This window comes from Mustela nigripes, chromosome 14 (assembly GCF_022355385.1).
Source record: "Mustela nigripes isolate SB6536 chromosome 14, MUSNIG.SB6536, whole genome shotgun sequence".
Taxonomy (NCBI): Eukaryota; Metazoa; Chordata; class Mammalia; order Carnivora; family Mustelidae; genus Mustela; species Mustela nigripes.
The window spans coordinates 67,880,728-67,894,223 of NC_081570.1; the positions used below are offsets into that span (position 1 = coordinate 67,880,728).

At 37.3% G+C, this 13,496-nt stretch overlaps 1 long non-coding RNA gene across 2 annotated transcripts in view; it reads left to right on the forward strand.

Annotated features, from left to right (window-relative positions):
* The window catches only part of LOC132001952 (uncharacterized), a 212,432-nt gene that overhangs the window by 15,215 nt on the left and 183,721 nt on the right, over nt 1-13,496 (forward strand). The window contains exon 3 of one of the 2 annotated variants that reach the window (XR_009399729.1): nt 1,533-1,591. This is a non-coding gene — a long non-coding RNA (uncharacterized LOC132001952). The remainder of the gene's footprint in view (nt 1-1,532; nt 1,592-13,496) is intronic. The other variant, XR_009399730.1, reaches the window with a different exon arrangement.

Sequence of the window (13,496 nt, forward strand, 5' to 3'; positions counted from 1 at the left end):
TGGCATGTAGGGCTCCTCATTCGGTGCACAGTGTGCTTGAGATTCTCTCCTTCTCCCTACCCTTCAACCTTTCCCTCCTGTCCCGCTTGGATGTCTCCTCGGCCACTCTGAAATAAATAAATAAATAAATAAATAAATAAATAAATAAATAATTTAAAAATAAGTAAATAGAATAAAACTTTGAGAAGAAAACAAAGAAGATTCTCACTTAGGTCACTGCAGATGTTTAGTAAACCATTTAATTGCTGATTGCTACCGGGCATGTACCTGGCACCTTTCTACCAGAAGGGTTATTGATTGCATCGAGCAACTATTGGTTATTTAGGGAAGTGTGTGCACTTTCCCTCTTGGGTAAGCTAAGGTCAGCACCATTCCAGAAATGGACTGCAAAGGTAGAATCAGAGATGTCTCTTCTGTTATGACCCCAAGTTCTCCTCATGCAAATGTCACTAATTTCTTATGGCTTGCTTTCTTGCTATACTTAAACTTAGCCTCAAGCATCCTTTTCCACCTAGCACTCCCAGATAATCAATACCTTCTGACTGACATTGTCATTTGAGATGATCTCCATCCTGGCTGTCAGGAGGGCTAAACCCCATGACTCACAGCTCTTAAGGGCATCTACCCTCACAGACAACCCCAGGGAATGAGAAGCTATGATGATTTCTTCTAGGACTGGAGCATCTCACTGAGAATTAATGCCACTTGCCAGCCTGAGCAGTCTTTTCTTTTTTTCTATTGGTACTGCTTCATTCCCCGCCCCCCCCCCCGCCCCCGAAAAAGCTTTGCAAATTTAAGACTATGGTGCAGTGTGGTCTTTATAAACACAAGTGAGTGGAAAAAAATCGCTATATCTTTAGGTTTGTCATAATAACTTGGTATGTGATCCTACATTAAGTGAAGAGTGAGAGAAAGAATTGGCCACATAGCCAGCAACCCATTGTAGACACTGTACCTAATCAGAGCCAGAGATTTGAGGCAAAACATTTTAGTCCTCGGGGCGGGAGTAGGAAGGGGGGCAGGGGAGAGGAGAAAAAGGCTTATTTTTCTTTTTCATAGACTTTAGCCTTCAGTAATAATTGTGTGCTTTGTGACTGTGGTTCAGAGATAGTACCTATCACATTAGAGTTCAATTTTAATATATCTAGAGCTCTTTAATAAGACAGTCTGTTAAGACTAGGGCACTGACTGATTAATAAGTTGGTTCAAGTAGACTTTCATTCGGTTCTCAGGAATAAGTGCTCTGTCTAGTTGATGAATTTCCACACTAAACACAAACGTTGTTATTTGTCATACACTAACTGTTTTAATGGGCCATTCTTCATGATCTTTAAGAACTATCAATTGATCTCTAGAACTCAGATGTCACCCTGCAATCCAGCTATGTTCAAAGAATCTAAGTTTAAGTGAACTACAATATAAAAGAAGTTAAAAAAACACATTAATTTGTTCTAAGGACAGAAATGTATTAAGCCCATTAATGAAGATGTGGACAACAAGCAGTGACTCAAGACTGTTATTTTCCTCCACAGCAGAAATATAGTCAACAATCCAGACAGTTATATCTTCAGATCCTCAGGTTCTAATAAAGGTAAGTCTAAGAATTCTATTTAGACTTTCGGACCATGACATCTTGAACCATCAGAAATAATCTAAATCATCTGGGAGATAAACTCAGTGATTTCATACTTGTAAAACATAAACTCCAGAGGCAGCTTAATTTTCACATTTATCATTTGTGATCATTCTTCCAGTTCCTCCTTGCCTAAAAAACTATATCAAACTCAGATTTCCCTTCAGCAGACTAGAAGGACAAGGCCACTTAATTCAAATAAAACCCAAAATGCTGAGAAATGAAATGAGTTGTTTTTTTTTAAGAGGTTCAGGGCAAACACTTATGTCCAGGAGTACAAAGGGATATGCCTGTTTCTTCATCTGATAGTCTCTGGTGGTGACATTAGCACATCGATGTTTTATGCATTTCATACATAATGCTCCTCGTGATTATAAAATCCGGACTGTAGAGCTGAATTAGGTTTGCTGAGAATGGAATGGGGTGGGAGGAAGAACATGGGCTATTGAGAAAAATCGTCCGTTGCTTTATCTTCTAGGAGATCTGTGGGAGCCTTTCTTTCGGAAAGTGCTCAAAGACAGATCAAATGTGATAATAAAGGTTCACTATCTGAGCAGGTCTGCCCTAGAAATAGTGCTTTAGAAATCTGAGGTGGGAAAGAAAGGCAGCCTGTGCCAGAAACTGATTAAATTTCAGTCATCTATCCAAAGAAGTCCCTAGTTGCTTGTAAAATGCTCCATATAATTACAGTAACTACGGGTTTTAAAGGAATTTACACATTAGCCTTTATCATGGGACTTTCTTTGTGGGTGCATTTCTACTTTAAAATCAATATCTCTAAAATAAACTTTAATAAGATTTATTAATTTTATCTATGTGGACCTTTTAAAAGTCAATATCAAATATCTTTCTCCAGATTCTTCTTGGCATTTGAAGAAGCTTAGATATAATCAAATGTCATGCCCTCTGTATGTTAAACGATCATTGTTCTATGACTTTGCTCTTGTATACAACGCAGCCCGATTTTAAACTTTGAAAGAGTTGTGAATCAATACAAAGACTGTTTAAAATGTGTGGGTCATCCTGATACACGATCTCAGTACTATGGACAAGGCTCATTAGTTGCTTCTTGAGCTATTATCTTGCTCAGTGTTAGATTTGAATAACCCAGGGAAGGAGTTTGACGGCCCCCAGTTGACCCTGCACTATGGTGGCTAAAATCACTTTTTCAAAACATCTATACGCTCTACGAAAAACAAAAAGGCTTTTATAAAGTTGTGTCCCAGAGAACAAGCTTACTATATTTCATTGGAAGTAAAGAGCATTTATAGGATATCACAGCCTTCAAACCTTTTCTTTTTCAAGAGAGACTTGGCACCAACATTTCTTCTCCGTAAACCTCAAAGGGGAAGACTCCCTGCCGACCACAGACTAAATGGCTTCATGTTAGGTGGCTATAATCTTAATCCAAAGAAGAATGAATTTGTATTTTTCATGGAAAGGAAGACTTCTGAGGAAGTCAAATGTTAAGATCTTCACGGATGCCAGAAAAATTCTATCACTAAAGCATAAAGGCAACATCAAATTTTGTTGCCCCCTAGAAATGAACTTGATTTAGTCTTAAATTTTAGATGTTTGTAAGCACAAAACTTAGGCCAACTTCCCATTCTTAACAAAAAAACAAAACAGAACAAAAAATTTTAAAAAGGAAGAAAGAAAGAAAAAGTAGAAATTAAGCTTTAGTACCAGATTAGAAGCTTAACTATGTTTGCTTTTTTCTGTTTTTACCCTCATAATGTCTAGTTTCTTGAACTGTAGCTTCTATGTAATAAATTTGTATACTACCTTGGAAAACTTACTAAAAGGTGAATTTATAATAGTTAAACAGTACATATTGATTAGGCACACCATAAAAATATAATTTAGTAATTAGCCAAGGTAAACATCATATAGTTCCACTTAGATAACATGGAGAGAACAATATTTCAGTATTTGAACATAGCTAACTACCAGGGATAAAGATCACCTCAATTTCAGTATCTGTAACTACCCAACTCAGCAATAAGCTATCTCTAGGCACCGTCCCCTTTTCACATACACAGAAAAAAAAAATGCTATTTGACACTGCATTGACTCAAAACATCAAAGGGTACAGATGTACTTAATTATCATTTTATAGTCTGCCCTTTACCTGGACTATTTGAATAAGGTTTTAATTTCCTTCCTTATTTGCTAGTAAATGACATTTTACATGATTTATAGAGGATCTATCAATCTGTATTAGGATTGGGTCTAGTTGCTTATAATGTAAAACTGAATTAATAGCGGCTAAAACCAGCTAATAGATATATAGATATTGATATAGATATAGATAGATAGATTTTTTTTTTTCATGCAAAGGGAATCTGGAGTTAGTCTGCCCATGAGTAGTATGGTGGTTCCATAGTTACAAGTCACCCATGCTCCTGTTGTCTTTCTACTCTTCCCCCCTGCATACTGGCTTGCTTTCTTTCAGTTTCTCTCCTGTTTGCAAGATAACACTAATACTCTAGCCATTACATTCTTTTTCCAAACACCAGAGAGGGCAAGGGGAAAATGGCCTGCCGGATCATCCTACTGCATTCTTCTCAAAATAGCACCACCACCACATACCCAATGACTCGTATTTATATCTCATTATCCAACCTCATTTTGAAAAGAGGCTGAAAGATAGTTTTGTAGACATACACTCTGCTGTTTCCAACAACATAGGAATTCTCCCACTTAAGAAGAGAAGGGGGATATGTATAAGGTGGGCAGGTAATAGTTCCTTCCATACGGTCTTGAAATTTGGTCCTTTAAACATGCTTTCAAGGTGGCTTGTTTGGGGACCTGTAGCCCCAAATCTAATGCAAACTATTTTTCCAAAAGCCAGATGGAGATTCTGTGAGCTCAGATCCTTTAGCTTCATCTGCCTGCTTGAACAGCATTGTATTGTAGCAGTAAATGTTCCAAATATAAACTGCAACTTGAAGATAATTTGGTTAATCAAACCCGTTCCAACCCCCAACTATATTTTTAGGTATCAACGTATTTTTCACTTGTGAAACGTTGAAGTGATAGGCACCTATGATTTAAGCACCTTTTATTTTCACAGCTTAAGAGAATCAGAGAGAAAAATTGTTGGTTTTACATTATACATGTTTTCATTCTGTTTCCCCTCAAATGCAATATTATTCTAGAAATTACAATCTTCACAGATTGTCATCTGACAACTCCACTGGTGCAGATGTCCTTCTTTGGCTTTTCACATTTCCAATGATTAGTTTTTATTCTGAGTTACGGTGAAATAGAAAAAAGAATTTCATTTTAATTAAATTGCTCATATACAAATGGCCATGTTTTGGTCATCCAAGAAGCTTTTTAGTTTCTAGCCGGTATTTGCCATAAGCTAATGAACTAGAGCATCACAAGATTAAAGACTATTAAAATACGGATTTTTCCTGGCCATGTTTAGCATCTCATCATTATGATGAGGATGACCAAAACTCTCTGAAATATTCTGATGTTTTATAGAAAAAGAAGGTCAGAAGATAATCTCAAATACTGACCCAGTAGAGATTAATTCAAACAGATTTCTAAAAGCATCACATGCCACAGAATGAAGCACATGTCATACACGGGCTGGTCTGTGACATCTGTAGCTGAGAGCCGAAAAAAAGAGAGAGGTCACACATTTTTATGTTAACATGTTTGCACGCCCCCTTGGAGAATATTCCACTGCTGAGGACCACACAAATGATGCAACTCTAATTTGTCTAAATTTAATCCCAGAATAGCTATGACGTCTTATTTGACCAGAGACCAAGAACGTTGTAGGGGGTCATTATCTGGAGAGCTTGGATGTCCTTAGGTCAAATATTATTTTAAACTGGGATACCTTTGAAATTCGGTTAAATTTAGTGGATCTTTCCTCTTACACTGTGCCATTATCACTCAAGTATACACAAGGCGTTAAGCCACAGCATACCTGATCATCACCACCACCTGCTGCCAACAGCTGTATCAGTCAACAACAAATGTATTCTAATCGTGTCCTCGAAAGAACGGTTTCACACCTTTGGAGGCTGACATCTGCGCCATGTAGAAGGGGAAAAAAGTGTGTAAGATCTGTATTTATTATTACTTGCTGTATGCATCTGAGAAAACATGTAAGGGTTGCCCAAAAGATATTCTAAGAACACATGTTAATAATTGTTATTGGTAACCGTTTAAAAGTTTAGCAACATTAGATTAATTTGGTTGATGAGTACATACATGACTGAATCCTACATTTCATGAATGCTGGAACCACATCTCAAACTTATTTGCATGTCCTATAGTGCCTGGCACGGTGTCTGGTAAACTGTAGGCTCTCAATAAATATTTGATGATAATGAGTATTTTACCTTACGTCAACATCAAACCAAAACATCGATTGAAAAGGAGAAGATCTTTGAAATTTAGATCTCTTAACTTCCCCATATTCATTTCTCATTTAATTCCTTTTTAAAAAATCAAGTCGTATGGGACTGCCGTGAATAATAAGAAATACACAGAATGTTAATGACAACAAGTAAGTTACAGAGAGATTTTACATTTGCAAGTAAAATGGATGGTTTGGGAATTAATTCATGTTACTAGTTTGGCTCTGAAATAATGATTAGGTAAATTTTGACCCTTGGTGAGTATGTTATTTTTTCTTTATATTGGGACCATGGTAACCAGGCAATACAAATATAGACAATAACATATCAAGTCACAGACATAATAGAGCAGTGAATAAGTGCTCATCTTTTTCACGATTATTGCCTCTATGTTATATTTATTTTCCCCAAATAATTATTAGCTTTATATAAATAATATACTTTATTCCCTTGCTAGTGGAAAATGATGTTTGACATTAAGGAAAGGTCAGGTATCATGAATGGGAAACCACAATGAGCATTGCCTTTAAGGATTATTGAATTAAGAGGTACATATATTTGACAAAGTATAGAAATCAAATAGCTGCCATGTTAGCAGTGCCCTTTTACATGCCATAGATTTATTGACATTTACTAAATATTAAAAAAAAGTTGAAACTGTGAGTGCTTAGTATGCATTATGATGAAAAACCTAATATCACTTCCCTGAAGATTTCATGACAGCATTCTAACCAGGGTAAATTCACCAAATGACTGGACATCAGATTGGAACATAAATTAAACCGGCCAGCTAATTTTAGAAAATACACGCACAAACAAAAGTAGGTAAGTCACTATGCCAGATAAGTAGTCGCTGTTGACCTGCGAACAAGTGAAATCCCTGTTCCACCCGCATGCACGCATACTTTCCTTGGGCCCCAGTCACGCTGGATAGTTTAGGCTGACAAATGGATTCTGCAAGTCACAAGGGTGCTTACTGTTGTAGACATCATGGTAGCAGCTTTCCAGCTGAAATGAAAAAAAAAAAAAAAGTTCAACTCCACACCTTTCATTTAAGTGCAAAATCACAATGTAGGTTTTACATTCAGAACTATCATGAGAGAAGTCAAAACAATTATTTACATCGAAGGTTCTAGAGTAATTTCTCTCACAACTTCACTTACTTTTCCTTTTTTTTTTTTAAGGTTTTATTTATTTATTTGACAGAGGTCGAGCACAAACAGGGGGAGGCAGGGAGAGAGAGATTCAGGCTCCCCTCTGAGCAGGGAGCCTGACACAAGTCTCAATCCCAGGACCCTGGGATCATGACTTGAGCTAAAGACCGGGACTTAGTTGACCAAGCCACCCAGCGACCCCTATTTTTCTTGATAGATAACATACTTTTTGCCCTACATTCTGGAGTCTCCCATTTAATTAATCAACTCTAATTTGTCTAAATTTAATATTTATTATATCAAATAATTAATATTTGATATAATATAGGAAATAAAGGAAAGTTTTTTGTAGAGATTAGGGGGAAGACGTAAGAATCTTTATAGAGTTTTCATAGACTTTCATATGCCGTTCAAGTTGGATAAGTACTTCATGGGGCCAAATTGATTTGTATTCATCAGATTCGGTGATGTCTATATTCCAAAAGCTTAAAAAAACATTAAATTTCCTCATGAAAATACAATTTAATCCCAGGTAAATGTTTTTGTTTGCCATTACCTGATGGTTACATGACCTTTGAAACTTATACAAGCTTGAAATGTACCAAAAATGTCCAACTTCTCTAAGGAGACATATACTTGAATGCATAACAATAAAGCTTCGTATGCAATATGCTCGACAAGGAATGACAGGTGGAGAAACCAGTGTAACAAAGTAACCAAAGCGCATTTGAGCACATTTGCTTTCAAGTCTCTGCTATATCCTTTCGGACTTGTGAGACCCTGGACAAGTTGCTGCACCTCTCTGAGCTGCAATTTCCCTCAGCCGAATGGAAATCATAGTAACTACTTACAAGTCTTGTGAGTGTTGAACAATATAGCAAATCTGAAGAGCTTAACTCAGCACCTCAGTAATTAAATACAATAAGCACTCAACATTTATAGTAAAAAAATCATTAAAATTCTTACTGTGGTCATGAAGTTGTGACACCATCATGGTGGTGGGCGGCAGTGGGGGTGACCTCCAACTTTCTTTTTTTCCAAGGTATTTTTTACCAAAATAAGTTCAGTAAAATGTGTATAGTAATTTAACCAAACTACAAAATGATTTCACTATCTCTATTTATACAGGAAAATATGAAAACATAAATCCCTTATACTAGATTCTGGTCACGAGAAGAATACACAATACAATATTAGTAACCCCCATCCAATTTTGCCTGGATATGAGTTTTCTTGCAATCCCAGACTCCAGATCTAGCTTTCAGAACAGGATTGAAGAAGCAGCAAATAAGGAACCTTTCCCCATATCTCAGAATAGCAGACAGTTTATAGCACGGACTCTGTAAAGTCTGGGTCTCAGTCTGGTTCCCCCATTGGCCGGCTGTGAGACTGTGCAAGTTGCTCATCCTCCCTGTGTCTTGGGTTCTTCATCTCTAAAAACAATACCTAGATTTCAGTAATCTTGTGAGCATTGATTAGATAATGCATGTAAAGTGCATGTTATAGTTTGTTTTTTTTTAGCATAAAATAAATTCTCAAAAATGTTAGCTGGAATTATTATTATGACCCATGAGCCAGTCTTTCTGCCATACTGGTTTTATTCCTTTTAAACACTGCTAATTTTAGGATGAAAGGTTAGAAAATGACTTACATGTTGCAACCTCCCCAAATTTCACCAGTATTACCATCAGGGGCTTAAAAGAAAAACCAGTTTTAGTTATGATTTTCTGGCCAATACATTGATAAGTTACATGAATACACTTTTCCCGAAAGTCTTACTAAAAAAAAAAAGAAGAAGAAGAAGAAGAAGAAAGAAAGTAGTTTGTTAACATTTAAATGGAGCCATCAATGGATAGTAGGATTTCAAATGACTTTTACTGTATTCCTTTTTTTATACTGCCTATTAACACATTTATTTTCCTAGAATTGGCACTTGTAAAAAAAAATGGTTGTTCACCTCTGCCTGAAGTCATTATCACACATTGATTATCAGTCAACACCTTAGAGGTATTAGCTGCCTGTCAAAGACAGACGGTAAAAATTCTCATAGGTCGGATGTGAGGAGGACAGCGGAAGCTGAGGGGCAAGGAAAAGTGTCTTAGGAAAAGGAAAAGAAAAGTGTCAAGGGTGGCAATTAAAGGAAGTGGATTATGTCAAGGACTGAGACAGGAAAAGCCAAAATATGAACCAAATTGGTTCGAAAGCTTTATAACTGCAGTGATAACAAGACAAAGACACATTAAAAAAAAAAAAATCCTTGCATGTGATTCTGTATTTTTAAAAATGTGGGAGGAATCACTGCATCTGATCCTTACCAAAAAAAAAAAAAGGGGGGGGGGGAGGGGGGAGAGGGGAAGAAAGGAAAGAAAGAAAAGAAAAAAGAAAAGGAAAACCTGTCGAATATCATTATTCCATTTTGCAGATAAAATTGCAAGGCGCAGAATGTGCAAATAATTTAATATCACATAGCCAGAACTGAATCTTGAACCCACAATTTCTGACTTAGTCTAGTGTCTTTCTAGTACACCAACCTGTTTTCATTCATTAGTTACATATACAGATTATCAAAATGAAGTTCATATAACCAATCCTTCACCTCCAAACCAAAAACTGTGATCCTCATTTACAAAAACATATGATTTAGTGTGAGAAATAAAATCCGCATGTACAAAAGAATTTAAGATTGCTTCCATGGAGCCAATGAGCAAATACAGAATTAAATGTAACTTACATGCATGATTCCAGCTACCCCCACACACACTCCTCCTACCTCTATGTTCCCCTAGTATTGGTCATTCAAAATCAATTTTGGAAGAAAGAATGTAATGCAAGCATTTTTCGCCCACAGTCTGTCTCAGTTTTCACGGATTTTGAGATTCCTTCGTTCCTCCATTCTACATTTATTAAATCCTACTAATAGCTACAATCCTGAACCAAGCCCTGGGGCAACAATGTTAAAACAGACACTGCCTGTCCCACTCAGGGAGACTACCAATTCTTAACAATGTTTAGTGGAAAACTATTAGTTCTATAAATAGTACAATTAGTTGGGGTCTAGATCCCAAAATTTCTTAACACTTCCTTCTCTTCAGCAAGTCCCTGTTTCGAGTGAAGCTGCTTTAAGTGTGGCTGTTTGTGAGACAAGAGCGATTGCTATCAGAGTTCCGTTGTGATGACCTTCACTTTATCATTCCTTTCCTTCCTGATTAACGTTCAGCCGACTTGTCACAGTTTCTCCTCTACTGTGCCAATCTGCCGCTTCCAGACCTGTTTCACCTCTCTTTCTTGACTGTAACATTCAGAATCAGATTTCTGAAAATTGTGTGTGCAAGCTGTAATAATGCTCCTTTTTATAAATATGCTGATAAAAATAGGACTGTGACTCTGATACTGACCAAGGATTGGAAAAAGGAATAGTTACACAATATGTTATTGCAACCTCCCTTTTATTTCCCTCTTAATGTTCAGTAGAAATCATTTTCTAGTTTCAAATATTAGCCAGACACACAGCCAGGTGAGACTGTAAATCTTCATGGAGCCAGTCAATTGTATCCGTCTCCTTGATGTTGCATTTGAGTTGGGAATACGTGTTCATTGCCATGGTAATTTTCTTATGCTCATTGCCCAGGTCCCCGAGGGTTGTTAAGATAAAGGACAACTGGACCAATGTATCTATCCATGGCTGTCAATGTACAAGATTATTCTGTAAATACCATAATCCTCAAGAGTGGGGAGAGAACATCCTCATTTAGGGTGTCTCGATGGTCTGATCCTTCTGGAAAGAGTTCATAAACTTTTGCATGTGTCATCCTAGCACCATGAGATCTCTCAGAGAAATACCATTTGTTTTAAACTAGGAAAGACTGAGCCATCCTTTAGTTTCCATGGCTGCTAATATAGTCTTCTTCCAAGTTCACCAATGAGTTATTCCGCTGTTCAGATCTATTTTAAGATTGCTACTGGTCTATAGGATCTGGTTGAAAACAAAATAAAACAACAACAAAAAATTGCTAACAACAGTTACCATACATTTCATACACTAGCATATTCTTTTGTTCAAAGAAATTCTTAGAATATAGGACTGTATCAAATGGTCGTTTCCACCCACTGGAGGTTCTACAATGTGTATTATAAATCTGTGATTCTGCTCAAGTCTTTAGTCAGATAATTTGCAAATGGAGGTCAAAATAGAGCCAGAGTTCTTAAGTCTGTGAAATATGACTCTCAAATTTCAATTCCTATTTTTTTTCCCAGTGGCCTTCTTTAAGTAGGGAAAATATTTAGTTATATGATTATCTAGAAATCATTTACCCTGAAGGAATGTTGACTTCCCACAATTAACTCTCCTCTCAGCATACATCAACAAACTTTTCTTGGTATCTCTTCTAGACTAAGTACTAAGATACTAACTCATAGTACAAGGGTTAATACTACCTGGCAGCTAACTTTGAGTTCATAGTGATAGAAATTAAATGACTTAACTCAGAAAAGGCAAAGAGTGCTCAGGGCGCACAATCACTGATGTTACTTTGGGCTAACTCCACCATAAACCTGGGAATTTAATAACAATAGTTAATTATGTAGCATTCAGCATGCTCGATGCAGAAAAGGCTCTGTATAATTCTACACTGCATCCATAGGAAATTTTGGTATCTCTCTTTTGCAGATGAAGAAATTGAGCCACAGAGTGATTATGTCACTTGGCCAAATTCAGACAACCTCCAAAGGGCAGGGCTAGAAATCGAACCCAGAGAGTTTGACGTCAGCATCAAGCTTCTGACAAGTACATGGGACAGCCTCTCCTTAAACTCTGCTCTTGACCTCTGGGTCTTAAAATGCCCTCTTCTTACTCCTGTTTTGAGAGTTTCAACTCTTTTCTTATTCTTTCATCTCATTACACTATCTTAATGCCTGGAATGTTTTTCTCTGCGTCTTCTTTGTGGCACTAACTTACTTATCCTACAAAATTCAGCTAATAATTTACTCTCTCTCTTAAATCTTTATTCTAATTTGGATGCAGCCTGTGTTGCTATAATACTTGCATGTGTGTGTGTGTGTGTGTGTGTGTGTGTGTGTGTGTGTGTGATAACTGATATTTACTGAGTGTTACTATGGGCCAAGCACTAATGCCTTTCCATGGATTATTTTGTTCCATCTTTGCAACATCACTGTAGGGAAGGCACTCCATTTCACAGAAAGAATACTGAAGTACACCAATAAGCAAGGAATTTGCTTATAACTGTAATTAATCAAATAATGATAACTGAAAAAAATCAGGATTCAGACTCAGCCTGAGTCCACACGCCTTAAGCACCATATCCATCTAGATGCTAAAGACAGGGGCACCTGGGTGGTTCAGTGGGTTAAAGCCTCTGCCTCGGCTTGGGTCATGATCCCAGGGTCTTGAGATCAAGCCCTGCATCAGGCTCTCTGCTCAGCAGGGAGCCTGCTTCCTCCTCTCTCTCTCTCTCTGCCTGCCTCTCTGCCTACTTGTAATCTCTGCCTGTCAAATAAATAAATAAAATCTTAAAAAAAAAAAATAGATGCGACAGACAGACAGACACACACACACACACACACACACACACACACATGCATAACTATAATCATACTACTTGCTATATTGGTTTCTCACCTGTACTGAAAGCACCCGAGAGTCAGAGTGATAACAAATTTGACTTCATCTCCCCAGTTCCTCCCAGGGTGCATAGCAAATAAATATAGCTAGAAAATTTTACTGTTTTAAGTTTTTCTGATTCTTTCCTATTGGTTCCCTCCTTTTTTCCTTTACTCCCTCACCTGATACCTAGTTCCCGGGGCTTCAGTTCTTAGAAGGGCTTCTCACCTAGGTGAGCCTCACTGCTGTTGCTGTAGGTCCCACCTGTATCTTGTGATTCCCTAATTCCCAGTACCATTACTGAGGTCTCCCAGTATTTGTCTTTCTTCCTACCTTCATACACGCTCACCCTTCACCTGGGATGCCTTTCCTTCCTTTCTCTGACTGGCAAACCATAAGTTCTTCTGAATTCAGCTTAACCTTGAGCTTCGTTGGGTTCAGGTGCTCTTTTCTGCTTTTTTGTATTCATGTTTCTATGATAGCGGGACTCATGATTTGCACCGTGTTACAATTCTGTGTTTACCTGGATCTCTTCCCCCTAGAAGACTACAGAAAGGAACTTATTCATTTCAGTACCCAGGCCTAGAAGAATGGATCATGTAAAGTGTGCTCAAAAACATCATGTAGTAAATGAATAAATGCGAAATCTGGAGAAGATACTTTGAATAACATTATCTTTATAAGAGGTCTCTTTCATTGGAAAGTTA